We start from the raw sequence: 22,197 nt of genomic DNA, 5'->3' as shown, positions 1-22,197 counted from the left end.
AGAAACCTTGGTATCAGGAAGGGCAAACCTTACCATGAATGGAAACCATGTGGGTGGGGAAGAGAGTGAGGAGGATGCACGGATCCAATCCATCACTGATGTAACTTCTCAGCAGTCATCGTGAAAAAATTAGTCATCTCTTTCAGACGACGCTATCAAAAGGCAGACACACCATGACAGTTATTGTGGAGCCAAGAGATAGAAATGGGCGCCCACCATGCACAGACAGACAGGAAGCGTGAGATTTTGCAGCTAAGAATTCCTCAGGCCGGGGTGGGTGAGTAACTTTGACAGGAATTGTTGACCGAATACTCTCTCCCAAAACTTTTTTTTTTTAAAAAAAGGATATTTCTGGGAGACGTGCTACAAAATTTTTCCTTTGCAAATTGAAGCCCAGAGTACTTTCAGGAAGCCATTGTGAAGTGCTACAAGCTGTGAAAAGTGATATAAAAACATTCTGATAAGCCATGGTGGCCTCCAGGCAGCGGTTGCAAAGTGGTTGCCAACAGATGTTTTCGCAATCCCTTTGAGAGCAACAACTTCTGATAAAGGCTCAGAGAGAGAGAGAGAGAGAGAGAGAAAGATAAGAAACCATCGGCACAGATTCTCATTAAGTCGAGTGAAGTGCAAAGCTGAAAACTGTCTTATGCAGCCACATGGCCGAAGGCAACACTGATGTATGGTAGCTCTTCAAATTGAATTAATATATAATGATGCCACAAACATCTGCATATATGAGCATTCACTAATGGCCAGGAGCAGCTCAGCATTATACAGACAGAGGCATCTGACTCAGGCTGTACCTGCTGGGGGGGGGGGGAAGGTTGTAGTTCTCTCAGCTATCTTGACCAAGGATGACTTGAAGCACTCTCAGATGCCTGCTTGTCTTTCCCAATATCCTTCCTCAAGTATTTCAGATACACCGAATCTGAAATAACACACATACATACAGACAACCATCAGTGCTGACCCACACTCAGCAGGCCACTGAATATATTGCTGAATATTCAAGACAAAGCACGCACTGGGTCACACATTGGCATTGGCATATGAGAAGGAGCAGGATGGCATCAGGGAGAACCTTAAGGAAGGAATAGCAAGTGTTTGGAGAACAGAACTTTATGGAATGTGCAATTTGGTCTGCATTGTATCACTTGAAAATTAATCTACTCTTGACTTTGTCAGATGTAAATGCCTTATTCTCTAATGTGTAAATAATGTATATATGGAACATCAGGGGTTAACTTATTACTTGAGCTTTAATGTATTCATAATTTACCACTCCCATTCCTGGCTCCGCCCCTTGTATATAAAAGGAGCCATCCTCCCCATTTTCCTTGCTTCTATCTTGAATATTCAGCGAATATAGAATGCCTATTATGATTAAAGAGAATTATATTTAAACCTATAACTTCTATTATCTTTATTGAGTCTGATCCTGAAAATATTGCAACAAGCTGGTAGCAGAGGATGGTTAATTGACTCAATAAGTAATTAAAAATGTCCAAGAAAGATAGGCCCAACACCAGGGCCTACAGCAAAGAAATAGAAACTGATCAAGAGATGATCAACGAATCCACTAATGCGATTTCGAGAGAATCCGAAGAATACACCACTGAAGAAGAAGAACTGATGAGTGAAAATAACGACCAGGAAGAAATCGAGATAGAAAATAACGAACTCAGGTCAGAAATATTAAAAATACTAAAAAGCCAAAAGAATGATGAAAGCCTCATCGCGGACCTCCAGGAGATGCTGAGGAACAGCGGAGCAGCGAGAGAGAAAAACATCATTAAAGAAAAACCCAAAGATCAAAAAACTGTGAGTGAAATGACTACTGAGAAAATAGTTGTAAAAAAGAAAAGATGTGACCCCGCGCGAAATTTTGAACGGCAGCCATCTTGGTTTCAACGAACTTCAAAAGAGAGTGAAGCAGAGCCAATCAAAACGCTCAGTTCAAAATTTCTGGCGCGAAAAACGCTATCAGACGAAGAAAGTGAAAAAGAAGTCTCAAACTCTTCAGATGAACCAAAATCAGAAAGTGAAGACGATTTAACAAAGTCTCAAGTAGAGTCAGCAATGAAAACACTTTTTGCTGCTTTTGGGCCAAGATTGAAAATTTCTAAGACATCAACGAAGAAGCAAGCAATCAAACCGACAACTCAAGACCTGCACGCTCCCATCCTGACTTCGAAAACGACGACACCCGAGCCCAGAGAGCCATGCCGATTCCGTCCTACACCGCAGACAGAATCGAGTGCCAGCACACACAAGAGAAAGAGAAGAACCGCCGCCATCACCAAAGCCCCAAAAACCGAGCCAGAGACCGACTCATCTGAAGAGGAGCGGATCGAGAGAGCTGAAATGGAGAGAACCTTCCACAACGGCGCCAAAGAAGAAATGAGCAACGCGCATGTGCAAAACTACGTAGACGACCCCGAAAGACTTGAACTGGCCAGAGAACCGCGCAGACTCGTTACAAGCATCCCAATGCCGTTCTGTAATTTCCTGCACTTGAGAGACCACGGACTGCCTCAGGTTGTAAGTAATGGACAAAATAATGTGGGGAACTTACCCAGTGACTTCCCAAAACTTAGAGTTGATGGCATTAATTTACAAGAGTGGTACCAACAGCTTCAGGTTATTTTTATGAAAGAAAATTTACTATTCTTTATAACTAGTCCTCCAAGAAGACCTTGGACTTTAAAAATAGACTGTTTACATCATAGAGCATTTTTCATAATAATTTCTAGCGTGTCTCCTGCAATGTATCATAGCATCAAACCAAACCTAACTGTATCAGAAATAATTCAATGCATGTTTAATCTATTTCACAGCGATAGCGTAGCCACAACCACAAGAATGTCTAAGGATTTCTTTTCTTCTAGAGTGAAACCAGGGGTTTCTATAAGTGAACATTTGATAAATCTAAACAAAATAAGAGCTGAGCTGCAATTGAGGGGGGAAGTGATTTCAGATCAAACTATGAAAAGTGTTATTATCAATTCACTTGATCCATCATGGGATAGCTTTATGTCACACTTAGATACCATTAATTTGGGATATTTATCAATAGAAAGTCTATCTAACAAATTGATAGCAGAAGACAATTCAAGAAAAAATCGTTCCAGTAACCAAACAGAACACAAATCTTTTAGGAAAGTAGTCTTTCAAGATAAATATAATGAGGCCTTTAGATGCCACAATTGTGGATCCAGGGAACACAGTAGGAGAGACTGTCCCAAAGTCCCAAGGGAGAGACATAGGCCAGAATATAGGAGCAAATACAATTACAGACAATCTTCCACAGATAGACACAAATATAGAAGTCCACCAAACTACAGAGAAAGTAGAGGGGGTAGAGAAAATTCAAAAGAGAGAAAATCTGGATCACTAAATGGGCTAAATAAACAAGACAGCACCAAAACACAACAAGATGAGAACAATAATTGGCTTATTGATTCTGGTGCAACAAATCACACCACTAATAACAAAAGTATATTATCTTCATTTACAGAAGATAAGTTTGTGATAAAGGTAGCTAATCAAGAAAAGGTTCAAGTATTAGGCAGAGGAAATGTGACCTTGCCTGGTTTAGGGAAAATAGAGGGGGTATTATTAATCCCAGAAATACCTCACAACATACTAAGTGCTATAAAACTAAGCAGAGAATCTGACATCAATATAGTTTTCTCAAAGGGGAAAGCAACTATAGAAAAGAACAAAACAAATGTAGGCACTGTGATGATAAAAGGGGGTCTACCCTATCTGATAACCAAAGAAAGATGGTTACATAACATTGATTCAAATATGGAAGATTGTATTGAAGCAGATGATGAAAATGTCAGTAACAGTGACAATGATGAATGTAAAATAACTCATGATAACAAAAATACACACAATGAGAAGAAACCAAAAATAGGTAAACCAATTCATGATGAGTGTGCTCATATCTTACATAGGAAGTTAGGACATGCAAGCTTTCCTGTAGTACAAAAAATGACTGAACACGCAGAAGGTGTAAAAATAAAAAATTGTGAAAATTATTTAGAATGCTCAGTATGTAAATCCACCAAACTAAAAACCAGTCCTAGACCAAAAAAATCTAACAGATCAACTAACAATATTTTTGATTTGGTACATATGGACTTAGTTGGTCCATTAACTCCATCAATTACCTATAGAAAACGTTACTTCCTAACAATAGTGGATGATTACAGTCGCTATGGTTTTGTTTACACATTAAAGCACAAGGATGAAACCTTTCAGAAATTTAAGGAATTCTACAAACGCATAGAAACACAACATAATATCAGAATAAAACAAATTATGACAGATAGGGGATGTGAATTCATGTCTAAAGAATTCTCCCAATGGTTAAAGGATAGAGGGATGCTACATTTCACGTCCAATCCATTTTCTGCCTTTCAAAATGGGATTGCAGAGAGAAAGAACTCCACACTACAAACCATGATTAGATGCACATTAGAGGATGCTGGTTTAGGCAAACAATTTTGGTCAGAAGCCTTACATTATTCAAATTACACTCAAAATAGAACATGGTCCAGTATTGTGAATAAGACACCATATGAGGTGATGTACAATAGAAAACCTAAATTAGCACACATGCACATATTTGGAGTTACTGCAGACGTGCACATACCTAAACAATTGAGGAGAAAGGGAGAAAACGTATCCAGGAGATTAAGATTCATGGGATACGAAACTGGAACCAAAGGGTACAGATTCATCGATAATAATAACAAATTTATAGTATCCAGAACAGCTGTGTTTCATGAGCAGGCCAATTGGTCTAAGTTGCACCTTAATGAAATTTTTCCTAATAAAAGCAAAGATAATATATCTTGCGAGGAAGGAACAATAGAAAATCAAAATATTAACAAAAGTAAGAACAAAACCAAAACTTGGACAAATAGTCAGCATAAAATAAAGACAGACACATTAACAAAAAAGGAAGCCAGATATTTGCATGACAACCATAGCAAACCTGAAAGAAATATTAGAAATAATAGAAACCAAATACCAAATAAATACAAAGATTATATTATGCATATGGATGGAGAACAAATAACACCTAATACATATGAGGAAGTATTGAAACTTCCCCGTGAAGAAAGAGAAAAATGGGAACTAGCTATGGAAAAAGAAATGAAAAGTTTACAAGGATTAAATGTATTCACACCTGCGATCGCACCTAAGGATAAAACAATTATAGGTACCAGGTGGATTTATAAAATTAAGAATTTAGAAGGAGGTAATACCTTATACAAGGCCAGACTAGTTGCACAAGGTTATGCACAAAAATATCCAGAAGACTATACTGACACATATTCACCCACAGTGAGAACAGAGAGTGTCAAAACAGCTCTTGTAGTAGCATCTGCACTCAATCTAGACGTGTTTCAATATGACATACAGACTGCATACTTACATGCAAAATTAGATAAGGAAATATATGTAAGAGCACCACACAGTCAATACACTAATAAGAACGAAATTTGGTTACTAAATAAGAGTCTGTACGGATTGAAACAATCTGGCAAAAGATGGTACGATTGTTTGGTAAAAGTACTAAAGACCATGGATTTCAACGCCACCACTGCTGATAACTGTTTCTTTGTAAAAAAGAGTAATGATCATATTGAATTTGTATTAATTTATGTGGATGATATTTTATATATTGGAAAGCATAAAGAGAGCAGGGAAATCTTTGTAAATAAGTTAAACGAACACTTCTCATTGAAATCACTAGGTAGAGTGAATAAATACCTTGGTGTACAAATTAACAAAACAAAAAGGGGATTCAAACTTACTCAGAAAGATAAAATCATTGAACTCCTAAACAAATGTAACTTAAATAATGCCAAAACATGTGACACACCTATGCAAACTGATTTTCTTAGAAACAATGATGAATCTTCCCCTGAGTTTAAAGACAACACATTTTACAGATCAGTTATAGGTTCACTCCTTTATATATCTAATTGGACTAGGCCAGATATTGCATTACCTCTCAATTTATTGTCAAGATATGTTAGCAAACCAACCTTGTATCATTGGGAAGCTGTCAAAAGAATTTTAAGATATCTGAAAAGTACATTAGATTTTTGTTTAATATTGGAACCCAATAATGACAAAGAACCAAAAATTACTTGTTATGCTGATGCAGATTGGGCTGGTGATACATCATGCAGAAAGAGTACCTCTGGTTATGTTTTTCTATTGAACGATTGTCCAGTTTACTGGTATACTGGTAAACAAGAACTGGTAGCCACCTCTACCACAGAAGCAGAATATGTTTGCTTGTCTAAAGCTGCAAATAACCTTGTATGGTTCAATGATTTAATCACAGATGTTTGGAAGAAACCTACTTTACCATTTATTATGCATGAAGATAATAAAGCGGCCATTGAAATTTCTAGATCCGATGCAATTGGACAAAGGTCCAGGCATATTGATATAAAATTTAAGCACGTGAGACAACTATCTCAAGACGGATTCATCAAAGCAATACATTGTGATACTTCTGAACAATTAGCTGACATATTAACAAAACCCTTACCTTCTAAACAACACAAATATTTAACTTCTAAATTATATGTATTATATTGTCCTGAATCTGAATGTAACTGGTGTTGTATAACGAACCGGCATTTAGAGGGGGATTTGTCAGATGTAAATGCCTTATTCTCTAATGTGTAAATAATGTATATATGGAACATCAGGGGTTAACTTATTACTTGAGCTTTAATGTATTCATAATTTACCACTCCCATTCCTGGCTCCGCCCCTTGTATATAAAAGGAGCCATCCTCCCCATTTTCCTTGCTTCTATCTTGAATATTCAGCGAATATAGAATGCCTATTATGATTAAAGAGAATTATATTTAAACCTATAACTTCTATTATCTTTATTGAGTCTGATCCTGAAAATATTGCAACAGACTTAAAACCAGAAACATTTTTGTTGGGGATTTTACCTGAAACCTATAGTAAAGGGAATGCATATTTAATTATACATGTATTAACCGCAGCTAGAATTGTATTTGCACAAAACTGGAAAAACAGAGAGATCCCTATTGAAGAGAATGGGATTAGGAAAATATTAGAATGTGCAGAAATGAATAGATTAATGCTTGTTATAAAGGAGAAAGAACAAACTGAATATTATATGACATGGGAGTTATTTTATGAATGGTTGGAAAATAAAAATAGAAATTAGAAATAAATGGTGATCAGTGAAATATAGAAAACATGTTAAGATAGAGAAGTAAACAATATGATGATTCTTACTAATATGACTATTAAGATTATTATATTTAATATTATTATATTCTTATTAGAAGATATGTTAAGAGGGAGAAATGAATAGATGTATTATACTTATTATTATTATTATAAGATTAGAGAATCAATGAATACTGTTGTAAATTTTGATTGTTATTGCAGACATATTTGTACCCAAATAACACACTGTTTAATGGAAGATGCAATGTTTAAGTTAAAAAGGAAAATAAAAAAAATTAATCAACCCTCTTCAGGGGTACTGAAGATCATTGTCCCATTGCTGGTACAGAAGTAAGGGTTAATTCAAGAGAAGAAAACCTTTATTTTGAACTCATAAAGCAGAAAAGAGTTGAGTCTGGGTCTTGCCCAGCTTCACAACAGGTATAAATATAAATATACCCTTACACATCTTTGCAATACCTAACCTTTTATCCTTTATGTGCACAAATAATCAAAAGAATTTTTTTGCAACTCTGTGCAATGTCCTCTTTCACTGCTGGGTAGTAACCACAGTTGATAAAATGGGTCTTTGATGAAATGATAAAAAAGATGGCACTGTAGCTAAAGAAGCAAGGAATCAAAAACCCAGCTGGCATGGATAGCCAGAGCTCTAGTGCAATCAATGGTTGTATCTGATCAGGCCAGCTGCTAGGAAATCTTCATTTGAAGAGTTCAGGCAATGTTAATTCGAAATGCCACCTTCTGCTGCTGTGGGGAAAAAAGACTATGTTGTTTTTTTATAACAGCAAATAAGCAAAGGCTTCTATTGAGAGGCTTTCATAATTAAAAGATCTTGGAGGCAAAGATGACAAGCTAAGCTAAAACGTATGTAACACAGCTGCGGTGTTTACTTGCAATGAATAGGCAAGGGTTGCACAACTATTAGTTTCAGCAACTATAGGGTGATATATAACTCTCTGAGAAAGGAGTACCACAGGAAATGTGACTCTTTAATCATCTACTGTGGGGAGGGGAGAGGGATACAATGCAAATGCTGGAATTGCATACAAAAAAGATTGATAGGTGATTACAGTTGCACTAAGTATATTTTTATAAGTTATGACTAGAGAGAGATGGGCAAAATTAAAAATGGGCGTAAGGTTGAATAAACATATTTACTCTGTCTTCCAAAAAAAAAGACTGCTAATTTACTAAATAAGGAAATGGAGAAAATTAACCAGTTCAGAGATAAAACTAGCAGGCTTTGGTTAGGGTCAAGCTCTGTTCAAGATACCAAAGGTACAACAACAGGCAATCAATTCCAATGGCCCCAATGCCGAAGATATATGGTAAAAAATAAACAATATGGAGAACCAATATAACCAGCAGTGAGAAAGAAAGCAAGAACTTAGTCTAAAGAGTAAGCTATTAGACCAAGATGTTATTAGACTTAATGGCAATAATTTTGGGTTTAGCTGACAGAATACTCAAGAGAGAAAGAAACTATAAGAGTAGATGCGCATTTCTTATAAGGCAGTGATGGCTAACCTTTTTGCCGTCGTGTGCCAAAAAGTGGAGGGAGCGTGGGGGGGGGGGTTGCACGTGTGTGTGCCCACACTCATAATTCAATGCAACCCGCCCCCCCCCATGCTCCCCACACTTTTGGCACATGATGGCACAGTGGGCCAGGTAGGCCTGTTTTTCATCCTCCCCAGGCGCCAAAGGCTTTCTTGGAGCCTGGGGAGGGCAAAAATGGCCTTCCCCACCTCCTGGAGGCCCTCTGGAGGCCGGAAACGGCGCGTTTCCTGAGTTCCGGTGGGACCGGAAGGCCCGTTTTTCACCCTCCCCAGGCTCCTGAGGCTTTCTAGGAGCCTGGGGAAGGTGAAAAAGGCCTTCCCTACCCACCCAGAGGCCCTCTGGAGGCAGGAAACTGCCAGTTTCCCAACTTCCGGTGGGACTGGAAGGCCCAAAAATCAGCTGGCTGGCATGCACATGCACACTGGAGCTGAGGTAGGGCAACGCTCGCGTGCCCACAGATATGGGGACCATGTGCCACCTGTGGCATGCGTGCCATAGGTTTGCCATCACGGTTATAAGGGATACATGCAGGAAAAAACTCAGCATAGTTGTATGAAGTCAACCACTGTAAGAAAGGATACGTTAGATTCTAGTTATAGTGATAGTTGTAAAGTCTACCCTGTTTTTTTGCACAGTACTCAAGAATTCTTTCACAACAAAGCAGTAAACTTCCTCAAATTTTGACTGCAATATGTTCTCAGACACCATTCTTCTAAATTGGCTCCCACTAAAAGATCATTCAGTACATCTGTCTAAGAGGAAATGGGGCATGTAAATAATTACATAGAACATTCATTGCAGCTAACAACTGTATCTTTCTCCTGGATCTATATAAAATGGAATCCACACATACTCATTTATTGACTTCACCCTTAAGCAAGTGCCAAACTCTGAGCAAATGAAATAGTACTGGATGAGAATACAGAACTAGGAATTCAAGTCCAGAAACGTAGCAGAGATGAGTGGGACAGTTCACAGAACTGGCTGATCCTTCTCAACTGTATTGAATCAATGAGCCAATGAAACTGACTTGGAAGCATTCAAGCTGTCACAACGAGCTGAATTAATCCAGCTGCAGGCCTAATACACATGTCCATATGCAAACAAAACCAGCTTGTTAATATTTTTAGTGGAGTGTTTTGAAACCTCTTTGACGTTAATACACTCATCTACAAAGTGGTTTCAAATGAGGGAAATGCTAGATTCGACATAAAAATTCAGGCTTTTGAGATGAGAAAATTGCATAATTTAGACTTCACCTTGCAGTTCTGCTGTCCTGTTTGAATTTTCGGGATGGGGGTAAAGGAAGCTAGAATAATTGCAGCAAAAAAGCAGAGCCGTTACTGCTGCAGCTCTAAGATAACAGAACAGAGATGAGCAAATCAATCACCCTTATATATGATCTCTGAGATCACCCTTGGTGATCTCTGAGCTTGCTCGATTTTTTTGCAAATGTTCATTACTCAACTAGGTAACATCATCAGTGCTAGTTACTGGCACTGATGTTACCTAATTGGGTAATGAAACATCTGAAAGAAAACGAGCAAGCTCAGAGATCACCAAGGGCCCCTCATGTCAACCCTGAGCTACAAATCTTCTTTATTAGCACCCTTGGATATTTCTGAAGGAAGTCAGTAACTTCAGACGGCCTTACAAACCATGAAGAATGCTCTGAAATATAGTTCAACATCTAAAAAGCAAAATATCCCTTCTTCTCACTATAGCATTTAGCAGAATGTTGACAAACACACATCTTTCTTACCCAGAAAACAAGTGCGGGGCATAGCAGCTATAGGGAATTTTTTTTTACAGATTTTGGGATTGCTAACTTGCGGGGTCCTGGGTGCTATCTGAGCTGGCTTGTTTTCTTGCAGACATTTTATTACCCAAACTAGGTAACATCATCAGTGCTAGTTTTATCAATTGCTAATTTGCTTTTTGATTATTTCACTTGTAGTCTAAAGATGTATTCTTTAGCTGCAAAGTTCCACAATCTTATCCATAACCAAATGGAGAGATGCTGACACATGTATTAAAAGCATTTCTACTCAGTTGAATAGAACTTATTTTTGCTTAAGTATCATTAGAACTGCGTATGAATACTCTGCACTCTTATTGATAAATTGCTTTTACTCCACTTGACTGAAATAGTTTTGGAGCTGACATTTTGAAGAGTTGGCTCTTTAATCATCTGTTCTCTATCTTAATGAAAGAACAGTTAAAAAACAACATACAATATAAGCAAATTTCTTTCTTTTTCTTTCTATATAAAAGAACATACACTATTTATATTTGCTGTGAAGTTCCAGTTATTTTGTTCAAGCTTTTCTTTGGATGACAGTCTCCGTCTCCCATCAAAGAATAGCTATATTTGGAATAAATATATCTGGGACAGAAGACAAAATTGATGTATCAGCAACTGTAACGATCATTGAACCTAATTTTAGATTTGTATGTTATGATGATGGGAGAAAAGACTGCTTAGTACAAATAATTAAAATTATCATTCTAAAATTTGTTTCAGGCAGTTATACGGGAAAAGGCAATTGTGACTGATTTTAAAAAGCAAAATTTGCATAAAAGATCATGACAAAATCCCAGGATGGCAAACTAGATTAAGAAATAAGGGGGGGGGAGAATCCTAAAATACAGTAAAAAGACAGTTTAACAACAATGCCAAGAAAAGAACATCATGGATATCACCAGATGAATTCTAATCAAAGAAGATTTTAAGTATAGAATGAAGGGGGTACAATAATTCTGAGACTACTGTCATAATACGGCTGCATTCTGAAGGAATTTAATTAAAAGCAGGACAGTTGGGATAGTTAAAAGGCAGTAACTGACAGAGTAACTGCCTCTTCTGAATGTCTTAGTATGTTACAAACTCTAGCAAAATGATTTTATAGAGAATAGAAATTATAGAGAGAAAACATAACATTAAAAGAGCAGGAACTACTTTGAATCACAAGGAGGGGGAAACTCTTAAACCAAAATTTTGGTAAGTCATATACCAATTTATCTTTCCACAGTGACTATGGTACAATTTCACATTTTTCTGCCTGAAAAAAATGTAATTAGCAGGACAGATGATTTCCAGCAAAATTATGGAAATCTTTGAAGTGAAATGTTCCTATTCAGCAGTAATAGAAGGCTGGGATTCATTCTTCCAGCAGAAGCAAACCTCAGAATTATGAGCATGTGATGGAATATATAAATACATAGTTGTAAATAAAATGAGTATGTGCTACTTTTTAAAGACCTGTATGCACAAGAAATACTAATAGAAAGGCTTACAAAATCTCCCCTTCAAACTTAAAGCAACTCAAACGGCTTTCTCACTTTCTTTTAGTTGAAAATTGCCTTGAATGCATTAGTATAAAAACCGAATCTATGAGAGTATACTTTAAATCAATTAATGAACCCTATTAATAACCAGATTTGAGGTGGAGTACCCACAACTGCAAAAATCCTGGAGGCTGCTCAATGGTACTACTAAATGACGACTCTTTGTTTCATCTCTTTGTTGCTCATGGCCATCACTCAAGTTAACCTGATCACCCTCATTCCTCTAGCAAAACAGCGGATTAAATGAGGTCAAATAAAACAGCAATTATTTCTATTGTATTTCAGAGGTCTCCCATGGCTCAAATGCTCCCAAGGCTTCATAAAGGGGACCAAAATAACTGGTAGGTTATATAGGACTCACTTCTCGTTTATTATTCAAAATGTAATCTTGTTGCTGGATTAGCAGCTAATCTGGGTGTGTTAACTTCATGGTAACTTCAGTTTCAGTTTTCAGATTTGGAGGAAGGAGTGTCTCAGCCAAGCCCAGGGGAATTGAGGATTTTGGAAGGCATTAAGCGGAAAGCATCCCCAGGATTGGTTTCATCAAGTATCCAACGCAAATTATAGAATCTGGATGCTTTTCTCTCTCTTTTCTTGAGACACCTAGAAACAATTATATCATAAAACACCACTTTATTATCTATGTGATATGCCTATGCAATGTACAGGTAGTTCTCGATGTACAATGATTCATTTAGTGACCGTTCAAAGTTACAATGGCACCAAAAAAGTGACATATGACCATTTTTCCCATTTACAACCATTGCAGCATCTTCGTGGTCACGTATCATAATTCATTTGCTTGGCAACTGGTTCCTATTTATGAACGTCGTGGTGTCCAAGGGTCAGGTGATCCTGTTTTGCGACCTTCTGACAGTCAATGGGGAAGCCAGATTCACTTAACAACCAGATTGTTAATTTATCACACTGCAGTGATTCTCTTAACAACTGATGCACAGAGGGTCATAAAATGGGACAAAACTCACATAATAAATGTCTCACATAACAACAAAAATGTTGAGCTCAATTGTGGTCTTAGGTTGAGGGCTACCTGTACATACTAATTTCTTATTAATGTATGTATGCTTATATCTATTTACACACAGAGGTATGCACACTTACATATACCTGTATGTGTAAATAGATATTTCATATACATACGGTATTTTAGGGAACCCCAGGAAGGTTTTCCTATGCATAGGAAAACCTTCCTGGGGTTCCCTAAAATATGTATATGAAATATATCTATTTATGATAACAAGAGGGTACCAAGACAAATGTATAGTGTTAGAACAAAAATATAGATGTTATTATAGATAAATGTACATTTAAGAGATGAATAAATATACAGAAATAAGGGGAAAAGTATTAATATTATATCATATTATGTTTAAATAACGAACAAAGCTTAAGAACTATATGTTTATATGAGTAATATTACTGTAAAGTGACGGGAAATGCTTGGAACCAGTGATGTCATATCTATGTCCAATGTTTTTTTAATTTTGTATTATTAATAAAAAAAACTTATATATATATATATGTGTGTATTATTGTTTTAGCCTGGGGTTCCCTAAAATATGCATATGAAATATACATATATAAATATGTATATGAAATAAGACATATGCAAATATAAATATACAAATACATATTTTCTGTATTTGAATTTATTAGTTTAGCCAACTTCAAGACTCTGGACACCAAACCGAACTAGAAAATTATGTGGGTTATGTCTGTTTGTGTGAAACACCTCCTGGGCGCTTTCCCAGGTCTAGAATTAATGTATTGGGGGATTTGGGGTTTGTGTCTTTCATTGTTTTTAACTATGTTTTGGGTTGTAATAGCCACCCAGTCTGTGGAGAGGGCAAATTTTGAGGGGGAAAAAATACATAAATGTGCTGTCTACGCGCTGCCTTATACCATATGTATTCTAATACACCCTTAAAAGGAAGGAAAAACTCCTTTATTTCTTTTTTTATTATTATTATTTTCTCTCAGACCACCACCTGCTTCACTGCAGGGATTTAAAACTCCTCAGAGGGAGAGGGGCGAAAACAACCCCAGCGGGTTCCTCCTCCTCCTCCTCCCGCCCTCACCCCTGAAGCGCGCCCCCGCTTCAGCGGGGCAGACGAGAGAGAGCGCGCGCGCCTCTCCTCGACTGGAGAGGGGCACAAGCTCCGCCCCCTCGGGCGCAACGCTGACGGCCTCTCCTCTTTCCCCCCCTTTTTTTTCTCCCCCTCTCGCGCCGATTCCCTCCCTTTTTCTGTTCAACCCGCCGCCGCCGCCCGCGTTGCATTATGGGACACAAACAAAGTGCTCGGCTCGTCGGCTCCGCGTGAAAAAGGCGAGGGCGGGGGGAGGAGGAGATCCCGAACGCTTGGGCCCCGCGCGCGCGAAGCCCTCCAGCGGGCCCCGCGCCGCCACCGTCCTTCTCCTTTCCTCGCCCTCCCCCTCTCTGCCTTCGGCCAGGCCGCGAGAGCGCCTGCGTGGCGGCGCGCGGGACTCCTTCTCCCTCCTTCGCGGGGGGCCCTCCTTTCCTCCCCCTCCTCCTCCCCCCTCCCCTCAGCCAGAAGAAGCCGCGTCGGGGGCGGCGGCGGCCATGGCCCTGCGGGGGCCGAGCTGAAGAGCCGGGACGGGGCCCGGGAAGGAAGGGAGAAGCTGGGCCTTGCGCTTGTTGACCGACCGACCTACCTAACCCCCCCCCCGCCACTCCCGCTCTCAGCCCGCCGGGCGCGGGGAAAGGAGGGCCTCGCCAAGAGCAGGTAATGGAGGCTGAGGGGAAAGAGGGAGGAGGGGAGAGGGATCCTAGGCCCCGCCCCCTTGGCCCCGCCCCTTCCCGGAGCATCCCGGCCTCCCCCCCTTGGCGCTCCGTCTGCGCGGATGCCCGAGATTCTCCCAGGGCACGACGGGGGGTGTGGGGAGAGCTTCTCTTAACACCCACCCACATTTCCCCCCACCTGGGATTGGTCAGGTGCGGGTTTTGCAACATTGTTGCCATTAATTAATGATTCATTAACTATGGAGGTTGGTGTCCTGTAGGAAGCCCCCAAAGCGAAGGGGGGGGGGAGGGGGGGTGTTGCAGGAACTTTCAAGGTTAGGAAAGGCCTGGATGGCCTCTGTGCCAACCCCCCCCCCCCCGCCTGCCCCCCAAGGTGGAGGTTAACCTGCCCAAGTTAGGTCTCCCCAGCCTGGGATGCTTTCCAATGATGCCTTTCAATGTTGATAGGGATGCATGATAGGCATGGTGTCCTTGATTGCAGGTTAGAAAAGCTGCCCCTTTAAGGGTTATGTCCCAGCAGGATTTTCTTGGTTTGGCACGGGGGATTTGTATAAACGAAGGGACAAACTTATATTTTTTCCATGTCCTTGGGAATCTCTTTCAGATACACTCCTTTTACAGGTTTGTCGTTTTATTTTTGCCAGGAAAATATGGTTCAGTGTACAGGTAGAAGATGCTGTGGGTGCCATTAAAAAGAGTCTGTCCTTACATGTTGTTTTGGCATAATTTGATTTCTCCCTTCCCCAAACCTGTGGTTTTGGTCAGCCCGTGTGTCTTGCTCAGCCCTTCATTTTTGGTCACCTAATTTACTGGTCAAGAATGTTCATTAATTTGCTTGGTTTTCTGTCCCAGCCCTGTTTTCTGATGCCACATTGTGTATGTGGGGTTGTTATGGTCCCCTTGGTTGATTTTTGTTATGCTGACATGAGTCACCCTTATTGGTCCAGCATGCAAGCCTTGTTCATTTTCAGTGATGGTGGATCCTTAACCTGCTTAAATTTATGGGGCTGTTTTTTAGGTTAAAACAAAGAGCTACCATCTCCCTCTTTCCAAAATGCCTTGTGGTTCGGAATAGTCTCTGTGTTATTGCAAAATAAAAACAGCAGGTACAATCGAATGCTGTGTTTGAAGATGCACTAACCAGTAAAAAGTGAAAAATAATGAAATAATTACTTGTCCCTATCAGAAGGCATCAGTTTATCAATGTACTTCACTCTAGCTGAGAGGTTTGTCCAATAGTTTTGTTCTAATAGAGAAGGGTATAAATGAATATACTTATTTTCATGCCAATGAACAAAACAAGAAAAAAGATCTGTTGTCTACTGGCATTTTGTTTTGTGACATTGATTCAGCATTCACAATCGGATAACCTGGAGTGGTAGAGCATCAGCAGAGAGAGCACTGTACACATGATTACACTAGCTTCCCTTCTGATGAAATTTACCATGGCCAGAAATCACCATGACAGGCATTTTGTCAATAGAAAACCCACTTTGGCTGATGTCAAAAACCTAAGCAGGGTCAGACCTGATTAGTACTTCAGTGAGAGACTTTCAGGTCCAAGCATTTTCAGCTGGACTGGGAAGTTGAGAAAGCATTGCTGGAGAAGAGAACCACTTCTTCATCGTTTCCAAGGAAACTACTTGGACATCTCCATGCAGAATCATGCTTGGCTGTCCTTTCAACTCTCTTATGGAAGTTAATTTGTGAGGGCACTCACAATAGTCTGAGTATACCCATCAGCCAAAAAAAGATATTTTTCCCATGCTAAAGCAAACAAACTATGCCACAACTTATTGCGTAAAAATCAAGCTCATACCCAGCATCAGAGCATATCACTCTTTGCTTAAAATCTGACTACAAATATTTTTACTATAGTCTCAGAATAATGATTTTTTTCCTACGAAAAGGCAACAGGTTAATAGTGCACTTCATTCTAGCAAAAGGGTTTGTCCGGTAGATCTGTTCTAATAGACAGGATATAAATGTGTATGCTTATTTGCATGCCTGCTGAAGAAAATAAGAAAAAAATTGTCTACTGTACTGTTAGTGTTTTGTTTCGTAGGCATTGGTTCAGTATTCACAGCCAGAAATATCAAGTGTTTTAACATTATTGTCGATTGAGGCTTATTTATTAGATGTGTATTCTGCTGAATCTGTTGGACTCATAGTGGCTACTACATTCACAGCAAAAAGATTTTAAAAAACTTGTTTATTCCGATAGAGTCATGGATATGTTAATCACAGCATATTGATCCCTTGTTTGTGATACTCCTGGATCACTTGTTGCTTAACATAATATTGTCAAAAGGAACACCCACATTAAAACTGTTTATTTACTTTGTCTTTTTTCAAGGATGCATCAGACCTGGCCTAAAATATATGTCATTTTTTGAGACAGGAGACAATTAAAGCAAACTGAGTATCATATGATTTGGCTAAAAGGGAGGGAAATTGTTTTCTCTTTAAAAGTACAATCCTATGTAAGTAAAGACACATTTTTAAGTAATAAAATTAGCTGAGAATTCAGTGAGTGATTGATTCTAACTTCTAGCTGAAAGACCAAGGGCTGTATGGTTTAGAAGATAGAATATGTTAGGCAGGTGGAAATTTAATTGATTTTCAATAGATTGAAAGTTTATATCCCTGCTTTCTTTTTCTTGCCATATGGTTTTTAACTTGACTTTCAAGCTTGCAAAATTTACTCAGTGTTGGATTTGATAAAAGTAGTAACTGTGTCAAAATTGACAATATTTGATTTAGTCTTTTATCCCTCTGTAGATTAGAATAATCCGATGAGTAATATAGCATGGAATACTTTTGAAGGAATAGTTTTCTTTTTATGAGTGATTTAATTTATGGTAATGCATCTTATGACAAAAATATTTGAAAGTCTCCATTCATGTTTGGTTTACTCTGCAAGCTAAATGCTTTTCTTCTTTACAAGAGAAGAATGTTACTCTTATTCCAAGAAAGAAAAAAGCTATGTTTTTGGCCTCACCACCTCTTCATAAAGTAGATTTGACTAAAATATTGTTACTAGACAAAATTATGTCTAATAATCATAATTATTTTAAGGATTTCAATAGTGTCTCTCTTCGAGCCAAAATCCTACTGGTTTAAAAAATATGTTAAGTACAGGGAAGAAGAATTAAGTTAAGAAATAAATGTGTTGGACGGCATTTAAACAGAGGAAGCTATAAACCAGGAAACCCTTACTTTAAATCTCACTTTTCCTATATTCTCCCTAGGTGGCCATAAGCAAGCCACACACTCAACCTCAAAATCCTTTCTGTAGTAGAGGGACTATATTGATTACCTTTCGAGCAGCCTTAGCCTTAAAGGCCTGTTATGAGGGTCTGCCATTTCTGTGCATGACTTAACCCCACCCAAGACATTAAAAGGCAGTTGTTAACATGGCCTCCTTGAGAAGTGTGAGCAGATTTTCTGGCAGCTGCTATGAAAGTACTCTATGGCTGATTATAGAGTTCTTTGAGAATGGCTGTTAAAACAGAATGTACTGTTAAGCCTATTCTGAGATGGATTTATCATGGAGTCTTAATGTTTGGAGCATCTTTTTAACATTTTAACACCAACAGCAGTACAGAAGTAAGAGTAGCCTGGGACAAATGGTTAAGCTTGTTTCTCTCCACTCCTTAGCCTTCACACAAACCCACATAATCCTTTACATGTGATTGTACAAAGTTTAGAATGCATGTGGGCAACTCTAACACTAGTTGTCCACATTTAACGTCAAAGGATTGTTATAAGGGATACAATTAGATCATGCGCATGAAGTTATTTGAACACTTGAATGCATAATACAGAAATATTATTTTAAACCACTTGTATAATAATACAAAAGGAAACGCAGTGGCTCAGTGGCTAAGACGCTGAGCTTGTTGATCGAAAGGTTGGCAGTTCAGCGGTTCGAATCCCTAGTGCCGCGTAACAGGGTGAGCTCCTGTGACTTGTCCCAGCTTCTGCCAACCTAGCAGTTTGCAAGCACATAAAAAATGCAAGTAGAAAAATAGGGACCACTTTTGGTGGGAAGGTAACAGCGTTCTGTGCATCTCTGGTGTTTAGTCATGCTAGCCACATGACCACGGAGACTTCTTCGGACAGCGCTGGCTCTTTGGCCTTGAAACAGAGATGAGCACCACCCTCTAGAATCGGGAACAACTAGCACATATGTGCGAGGGGATCCTTTACCTATAATAGTACAAATGAAGTTCGAATAGCAGTTAAGTAGTTGGGTTGTTCTAAAGCTCTACCTTGTTCATAGTATATATTTAAAGTTATTCTAGATGTCCTTAGCAAGAATTCAAGAGATTAATTGTATTCTTTGTTTATGATGATTTAATTAAATAGGTGGTAGTTAGATCTGCATTAAGTACTTGATTTAATTGGTTTACTGCCTATTAACTAATATCTGACTGCTAGTGAAATCCAGTGGTATTTAGTGCTCCAAAGTTTTGCACAGTGACAATAAAACTGTTTTTATTTTCAGAAAAAGAAAATAAATGACACAAGAACGCATTTCTATCCATTTCTACAGAAAGGTTTTGTCCATATATGAACAGTGCAGAAAGGTAGAAAGGCAACTGAACTAAACTGAAATAAAGAATTACCTCTATCAGATAAGCTTCTTGCCTAGACCAGGCAATTACCATGGCAAATAGTTATTTAATAGTGCAGTTACTGATCTCTGCTAGAAATAACGAACTTTTCCTGAACATTTTTATTTATAATTATGATTTAATTTACTGAAGTTGTAGCAAATTGCTTGTTACCAATCTTGATATAAATGTGCAGACTTTCTTGGTAATGTATGGCAAATTTCAGTTGATAGATTACCTATTGTTACCTTCAAATAAAACTAACCCCAATTGACTTTTAAAACACCTTGAATATATCACATTTAAAGTTTCATTTCTGGTGGTTATCATTTTTACCTTTTTTCTTTCCATTTTTCCCTCTTCCTTAGAGGCCACATACTTAAAGGTGACTAGTTTTTTTTTTTAAATCAGATTACACAGCAACAGCAATAGGGAATTAAGAGAATTTCTGCTTTTTATAAAGTATCAGATTTCTAGGCATTCTGGCCATTGTGAACTATATCTAGCAAAATTGACATGAAGTAGCTATTATGTTCGTTTTATCCTCATACCAGTGACTCATAAAGGGTATTCAGTAATTTACCTGTTCACAAATACTACTAAAATGGGAAATTGGCAGTCCCATATTTACAGCTTTAGGCTAAATATAGAAGTTTTCTACATACTTCGAGGTAGTGTGACCCTAGTAAAGTTTGTTGTGGATGTGTGGGAATATATTGCATTTTGGCATGACCAAGAGTATCTCTGTTGGTTTTTTTTAATGTTTGTATTCTTTTTTTTTTACTGTTATTGACCTGTCCAGGCTTATATTAAACAAGATGGGCAGCTTTATAAATCTTTAAAAAAAAAAAAAATTCAGGATATGGGCATTTTGAGGGCTAGGAAGTCTACTCCCTTCTAACCCTGAAGTTAGATATAATTATTGAAAAGTTACTTATTAATTAATGTCATCCACTAATTTTCATTGGGATAAAATACAAGGATTTCTGAATCCATACTGTTTTGTGTTTACAAATTTGACTAGAAAATTCATAAAAATTATGGGCAGTTATAATTTGATTTCTCTTCAGAGAGATAAGTCAAATTTTTATTTCGGTCATAGATCTGCTAAAGAGATAGTTACTGTAAAGAATCTGTTTATTTTAATGATAAACCATAGTTTCTCAATCATAATTTCTTGCATCGGTAATAATAAGTTGCTCCATGGTTTAGGACCTGGGTACTTACGAGATCGCCTTCTGCCACCGATAGCCTCCCACCAGCCAATACGCTCCCACAGAGAGGGACTCCTCAGGGTGCCGTCGGTCAAATAATGCCGACTGGCGACCCCCAGGGGGAGAGCCTTCTCTGTGGGGGCACCTGCCTTCTGGAATGAATTGTCCCCGGAGATACGTATGATCCCTGACCTACGCACCTTTTGTCGAGCCCTCAAGACGCTATTATTTCATCAAGCTGGGCTGGTCTAAATACTAAATTTTAACAGGTTGTTTCTGTTTTTAACATGTGGCGGCCAGATTATTTAATATGTTTTTTAAACTTCTTAAAGCGCTCTATGGTTTAGGGCCAGGGTATTAACGAGACCGCCTTTTGCCGCCAATAGCCTCCCACCGGCCAGTTCGCTCACACAGAGAGGGCCTCCTCAGTGTGCCGTCGGCCAGACAATGTCTGCTGGCGATCCCCAGGGGGAGAGCCTTCTCTGTGGCGGCACCTACCCTCTGGAACAACCTATCCCCAGAGATACGCATGATACCAGACCTCCAGACTTTTTGTCGGGCCCTGAAAACACATCTATTCCATCTAGCCAGGCTGCTTGACCCCATCCTTACGGTTTTAAATTTATAATTGGTTTTAATTGGGTTATTTTAAATTGATGGCCAAAAATATTTAATGTTTTTTAAATTGTTTTTAAATTTTATATGTTGTGTTTTTACCGTGGCTGTTCACCGCCCTGAGTCCTATTGGAGAAGGGCGGTATACAAATTAAATAAATAATAAAAATAATATATTTGTTGATTTTATTTTTTGGCTGTGCACCACCCTGAGTCCTTCGGGAGAAGGGCGGTATAAAAATATAATGAATAATAATAAAATAATAATAATAGATTGGCTCAAATATAAGCTAACAGAAAATGTTATTCATATATGTGAAGCCCTAAGAAGTTTCACAATTACCTTACCATCCTGTTAATTTGGGCTGGAATTTGTTGAGATTCTAGTGCAGGCAGAATACAGAATTTTTAGTGCCAGTTTCTAGATGTATGTGAAGTAAAACAGGAAGATCTCAGCATTAATGAAGTAACCTTTAAAATTCAGAAATGGCTTGTATGTTGGTTTGCATAGCTTTGAGATAAACTCCTTACAAAAGCATTTTCTAAGTAGCTTCAATAAATAGCAACGGTTGATTAGCACCATGTATTTTCTATAGGGTAGAGCAAAGAAGAAAGATTGGCTACTGCTATAGGGAACACATAAACACAGAACCTAGATAAATCTGCTTACATAATCATTATCTTCATGTATTGATCTTATCTCTTCCCCTCCCCCAGCAGCAGTGATATATCGCTTTTGAATTTACAGCATTTTCAAAAGAGTTGAATTTGTGCTGGCCTAACAGTGTTAATC

The 22,197-nt window shown here is 38.5% G+C and overlaps 1 protein-coding gene across 2 annotated transcripts in view; it reads left to right on the top strand.

Annotated features, from left to right (window-relative positions):
* The first annotated feature begins 14,455 nt into the window (after positions 1 to 14,455).
* Positions 14,456 to 22,197, top strand: part of ZBTB44 (zinc finger and BTB domain containing 44) — a 28,159-nt gene continuing 20,417 nt past the window's right edge. The window contains exon 1 of one of the 2 annotated variants that reach the window (XM_070952641.1): positions 14,456 to 14,939. The gene's annotated coding sequence lies outside the window, so the exon portion shown is untranslated. The remainder of the gene's footprint in view (positions 14,940 to 22,197) is intronic. The other variant, XM_070952643.1, reaches the window with a different exon arrangement.

This window comes from Pituophis catenifer, unplaced genomic scaffold (genome assembly GCF_029215685.1).
Source record: "Pituophis catenifer annectens isolate HBS135680 unplaced genomic scaffold, rPitCat1.0.hap2 SCAF_12, whole genome shotgun sequence".
Classification (NCBI taxonomy): Eukaryota; Metazoa; Chordata; class Lepidosauria; order Squamata; family Colubridae; genus Pituophis; species Pituophis catenifer.
This window is presented reverse-complemented; position numbering and strand designations above follow the sequence as displayed.